This window comes from Gorilla gorilla, chromosome 18 (assembly GCF_029281585.2).
Source record: "Gorilla gorilla gorilla isolate KB3781 chromosome 18, NHGRI_mGorGor1-v2.1_pri, whole genome shotgun sequence".
Lineage (NCBI taxonomy): Eukaryota > Metazoa > Chordata > Mammalia > Primates > Hominidae > Gorilla > Gorilla gorilla.
Genome location: NC_073242.2, coordinates 108099715 through 108105978, shown reverse-complemented (window position 1 = coordinate 108105978; position 6264 = coordinate 108099715).

Here is a 6264-nt window from a genome sequence, read left to right as displayed (position 1 = left end):
CTTGGGGATTGTATGATAGGCTCATTGGAATAATTGATTTCTTAAAGATGAGTAGTTATTCTATTGTTTTTATATATCATCCTCAAAGTATGTGGTAATTGTGGTGGCATTTGTACAGTTTGTGTGGTCAGGAATGTTTGTGAGGCATTAATTGAATATTTCTTATGAATACTGTACTGTGCAAGGTCTCCTGAAGGCAAAGAAAAACAGTAATGTGAACGCATAGTAAGTAGTCAATGAATGTTTATTAGCTAAGACATTCTTTTTTTACTTGATTGATACATACTTTTAAATAATGTGTTTTCTTTACTGTAACAGTAATGTATGTTGCTTGTGAATCACCTGGCATATATAAAAATATGTGTCTATTAAATAAACAACAACTCATTGGATACTTACTGTGTTCCAGGCTGTGTTCTGGGCATCAGGGATACAACCATGAGCAACAGACAGAGTCTGTTGTGGAGTTGTGTAGTTGACAGTCTTATGGCAGTGAAACACAAAATAATTCTGAGTTGTACATCTATGCCTTTTTTTTCTCCTGTTCTTTGCTTAAGTGCTGTAAAACAAAACAAAACTAAGAGTTGAGGTAGAGACAACCAGGTAGCTCCATACCCTTCAAATAACTACTGTGAATATCTTTGCACATTTTCATTTGGTGATTTGCCTATGAACTGTGTGCAAGTGAATATATGCGAACATCTGGATTCCATTTGGTTTCATTTTATTTCAATTAATGACCCATGTTAGGTTGTCGAACAAGGTGGACGTGTGAACGCCAGCTTGTGTTTTCATGCTTTTCTAGATGAGAGGAGGCAAGGTTTCCAGAGAGGTGCCTTTTCTCCTCTCGACTTACCCTCTTCCTCAAGCCCACTATCCCAGAAAGAAACCTGGCCTGGGCCCAGTGCACCTGGGACAGGCAACCTGGGGCACGCTAAGCCCTGACTCCACAAACATGCTCTCCCCACTCTGTCTTGATCTCCGGATTGTGGTCCTGCCATGGCTGTTTTCAGCTGAAATAGCATGAAAAATGAGTTTTTGTGGTGTTTTTAATATAAATAGTAGAGATGCCACAGGAATTCAAGTTCTCAAGGGATGTGCTTTCTTACAGGACTTAATACGTTCTGGGAAGACCATTGAGTTCTGCCTCCCCACCGGCTCTGCCCCATCAAAGAAGGAAGGGCTGGCAGTGTCCAAGGGCAGGGAATGTCTGCTAGGTTGACGGCTCCAGCTGGTGCTGCCAGCCCAAAGGTCGCTGGGCCATGCAAGCCGAGAGAGTGAGCTCTAGGGTAGCAGTCTGCAGACTTTTTCTGTAAAGGGCCAGATTGTAAATACTTCAGGTTTTGCAAACCATGTGGTCTCTGTTGTAACTACTCAACTCTGCTGTTGTAGCATGGAAGGAGCAATAGACAATGTGCAAATGAATGAGTATGTGTGTGCTCCAATAAAACTGTATTTACATAAAGAGGTGACACGTCAGATTTGACCCACATGCCATAGTGTGCAGACTCCTGCCCCAGAAACTGAATCAAAGGGCCCCTGGGATCCTACCTGGGCTCTACCACTTACCTTCTGGAATTGTAGGTGGGTAGTTTCAGCTTCTTCCTCTGTTAAATGCGTTTCATAAGAGCAAGTACCTGCTGGTTCTCATGAGTCTTAGTGAGATAATATAAGAAGGCCTCCAGATACAGTCTCCTCTGTGTTGAGTACCTGGACAAGGGTTAGAGTACCTGTCCCATCTCTGTCTTCCCAGACACCTTTGACCTCTGGAAAAATTTCTCCCTCCAGTCTGAAAAGGTATTTACCCCCCAAAATTTTGACTAATTCTCCTCTTCCAGGATGTAGCTCTTCTCATGCCCGTGTGTAAATCTTGTTAAGCCTAAAGGCCAATCCATCCCATAAATTTTTCCTGGTTGCAGGTCATATTTGACTCACTTCTGCACCCTTCCCCAACACTTTAACTGCACTTTTGGAATGGTACTCATCCCTTGTTTAATACCACTTCATTTATTCATCCATCCATCCATCCATCAAACACACAGGTCATTGACTATGCATTCTCCATGCTGCTATCAGTGTGTGTCTTAACTAGCACTTTTATGAGACCACAGGCCTTTTGAGGTCAGGGATCCTGTTTTATTTCTCCTGGTACATCAGAGCCTAGCACTGGGATGAGCATAATCTACATGCTCGGTAAGGCTTTTTGTGGTGAATGGGAGGGGGATGAATACTCTATCTCAACCTCCCAGTCCTCACTGTTCTTGGCATAGAGACTTGCATACAGTAGGCATCAAAAACACACATGTTGATTGAGTGTTGCCTTCATACCATTTTACTCAGCCTGTAATGCTGTTTCTTTACTTGAGGGACTTGGTTGCCAAATATCTTGACCTTTTGCCTTTTCCCTGGTGAAAGGGCAGGACTTGTGAATGAGAGGGGGCTCTAAGCCCTGGAACGGCAAGAGTCTGAAAGCACGAGGGTTAGAGGGAGAGAGGTGAGCGTAGGGTATGGGTGGTGGGGAGGGGGTTGTGAGTTCCAGCTCGTCCTTAACACCCATCTGGGTGGCCTCTGAAACCAGACAGGCTAATTATCCCTCCGGCCCCTGTGCTCTAAATTATTTACATTTCCCAGGCAAGACACTGAAAGGGGAAGCATAGAAGGACCCTGCCTCCTCCTATTATCAGACTTGACTGTTCCATTTCCTCCCCGGCTGATCTAAGATGGTTTATGGAATTCAGAAAGGGGCACCACGTTCAGAGTCAGGAAGCCCAGGGTTTGAATCCCAGCTCTTGATTTTGAAAGGTTGCTTTATCCAGAGGGGTATCCATTTCCCCTTCTGTACTATGGAGGCAATAAAAGTCCCCATCTTGCAGGGGCTGATGTAAATGAAAACAAAGCCAAAAAAGCAACCAAATGCACATGTAAAATGCAACAACGTGTGTATACAGAATCAATGAACACCTGCCATTTTCCTTTCCTCTGCCTTGTTTTACAAATATTTGAATGCTTCCTTATCTTGCCTCTTGAGGAAATATTTTTGGAGACATTGGCTTTGTAGGAGAAGAACTAAAGATTGGATGAATCTCTCATCCTGGGTTTCATAACCTTGGTCACTGCTGATAATTGACATCAGATAATTCTTTGTTGGGCAGTGGGGAGGGCTCATCCAGTGCAGCGTAAGATGTTTAGCAGTGTTCTTCGCTGTGATCTATAGATCACCGTCAGTAGCACTCACCTCTTACTCGTGATAGCCAAAAATGTCTGCACATATTGCCAGATCCCCTGGGGTGGCGGGCTGGGGGGCACAGTTGTCCTCCACAGAGGATTACTATGGACAAATGACTAAAGAGCTCCTTGCAGGGTGTGGGAGGCAGATGAGCTGGTGATGGGAGTGGCTCCCAGAAGTGATTTCTTTGCTCCTTTGCAAGGGAAGTGCATCCCTTAGGATCCAAGTGCTGGAGGAGAACAGGCTGTACTGTGGTCCCAAGGCCTGGAGAAGGCAGAGAAACAAGACTATCAGACTCGAGGTTTGTCATGGTTAACAGGCGCTTTGTGTCAGGGCCACCTGAGGGCACTTGCCAAATTAGGTAACCAGGACCCCAGACATGACAGCTGTGCAGAACCAGGGTCACTGGCCCCTATAGAGGTGTCTCCCTACATGGGAGGAAGACACCATTCCTAAAACTCAGACATCCAGGTTGGATGCAGCTTCAATCTCCTGGTTCAAGCAGTCCAGCCCCAGTAGCTGAAACTACAGGCACATGCCACTATGCCTGTCTAATTTTTTGTATGTTTTGTAGAAATGAGGTTTCACCGTGTTCCTCAGGTTGGTCTCGAACTCCTGGACTCAAGCTATCTGCCAGCCTCAGCCTCCCAAAGTGTAGGGCATGAGCCCCCCTGTTTCTGGCCAAAATGTTCACTTTTAAGAAGCCTCACAAGAGATTCTGATACCCACAGAAGCTTTAGGATCTCTGCCCTCATTGGAAAGGCTATAAGCTTTAGATCTGGAACTGAATTTCATGCCCCCTCAAACCCAAACACTTACTAGATGTGTGACCTTTAACAAGTTTTACTGAGCTGCCTTCCTAAAACAGGTTCAACAATATTTGCCACCCTGGATCATTACAGAGATAAAATACCATTTTCTGAGTACCCATTAAGTGTCAAGTATGTGGAAAGTACTTTTCATAGGTGATTTCAATGTGCATTCTTATAAAATTCCAAAGGAAGAGAATAATTTTACTTTTCATCACAGGGCTCTGCTGTGTGAATATTAAGCCCATTCTATAGATTAAGAAACTGAGGCTCATTAAGTCCCTTGCTCAAGGGTGATACTGGCCTATAGCTCCCCGTTCTATGGCTCACCCCAGGTTTTTTCGCTCTGCATTGAGCCTTTTCACCTCTGATCTCTCCTCACCAGTAAATTGCCATATTTGATTTCTACCGCCAACCTGGGCACTTATTCAGTATTAATGTGTAGGATTCTTTCCTAGGGTAATGCCAAGGAAAATCCAATCAGATGTCAACAAGAGGATCTCATCTTAGAAACCGATGCCAGGTGGGAAATGAGTCAGCACAGCATAGTAGGTGGGAAATGAGTCAGCTAGAATCTTTTACCTTCTCTAGAAACAAAGACACTTAGACTGATCCACAAGTGAAGGGATCTTGGCATGTGTTCTGCTCTGGGATGAGAGTGCAGGTCCCTTACAGTAACTCTCTTGATGATCCTCACTTCCACCCCAATTTACTTTTACCTAGCACCAGTCTGAGGCCTTTTGTCACCAACATAAATATCCTTTCAGCTTCCCCTTTTGATGCAGGAAATAACTGCTAGTAAGGGCGAAAGCCAAGACTGGACCACGTCACATGAATTCCACTCCCGAACCTTTTTTTTTTTCCTGGGCCAATTAGCTGAAAGGGTTTGGGGAGCTGATCACAATCACTCATTGGGATCTTTCAGGAAGCAGGGGCAGAAATGAATTGATGGAAGTGGGTAGCGCTTTCCTTACGTTATTGGCTTTACTTGAAAACTCTGTTCAGGAAATTGTGGGCATTCGTTAATAAGTGCTGCTTTGACCCCTGACTTCCATGGACTCACTGTGAAAACAGCTGATTGGTGAGATGGGAGGATGAGCTGAGTAATACAGGACACCATGACGTGAATCACAGAGGCCCAAGCTCTTGCACATTGCACAGTGGCGGTTTCTCGAATGCTGGGACTGCTTCAGACTCTCCACTTCATGATGGGCAGGTCCGGGGGTTACGCCCGGGAACCATAACTAGAAGTGGCTGTTTGGTGGTTATATGCAGGAAACTCTATCAACCCATTTTACAGGTGAGGAAATTCAGACTTAGGAAGTCTGGAAATGTGTCCGAGATTACACAGTAGAGATTCATACATATAGTCATCTGATCTTTAAAGCGGTGTTCTTTCCATTTTATCATCAATCATTGAATGCGATCCTAGGAGTTTACCCCCTCCTACCACCCTCGTGTAGAATTTCCTTTCTGCTCTGTTTTGTCAATATATCCAACATTTGGAAAATCAGTTGTATGTTGCATGTGTGTTTCCCCAAAAGGTGACTTTATGTCTTAGATCTCAGAAGCTTGGAGGGTGCTTGATGTTTCAGAGTGGCAGAGACTAGACATTTCTATAGGGTTTTCTACTGACCACGCCAGCTACCAGTGGACTGAGAACAACTCAATATGGTTTTGTCGCTTGGCTGAGCTTATAGTACAATTCTTGTAGATGGTTAATGTGCTTTGAGATAATGCTAATGTTTACCCTTATTTCTTAGGGCCAGAAAATGGACCAGATGAAGCCTCTAATCTAAGGATTAGGACAAAGAAAATGTACTCACTAGTGCCAGGCATGGTGGGTCACACATGTAATCCAAGTTCTTTGGGAGGCCTAGGCAGGAGGATTGCCTGAGTAGGTGACAGTGAGCTATGATGGCGCCACTGCACTCCAGCCTGTGAAACAGGGTGAGACCCTGTCTCTTAGGAAAAAAGAAGAAAAGGACTGACTTTTTTAGTAACCAAATAAGTTGCATTGTTTCCTTCTAAGTTGCTCTTTGTTCTTCTTGGAAATATATTATTGCTTGTGCAGACTCCCAGGGACTATACATGGTAGCAAATAAAATTATTATCATTTAATAGACTCTAGGAATAACACGGGCGCCAGAGGTGTGCTGTTTCAACCACTGTCCACAAGGTGGCAACCTCTCCAAGGAAACTGAGACCAAAATCTAGTCTTTAGGCAAC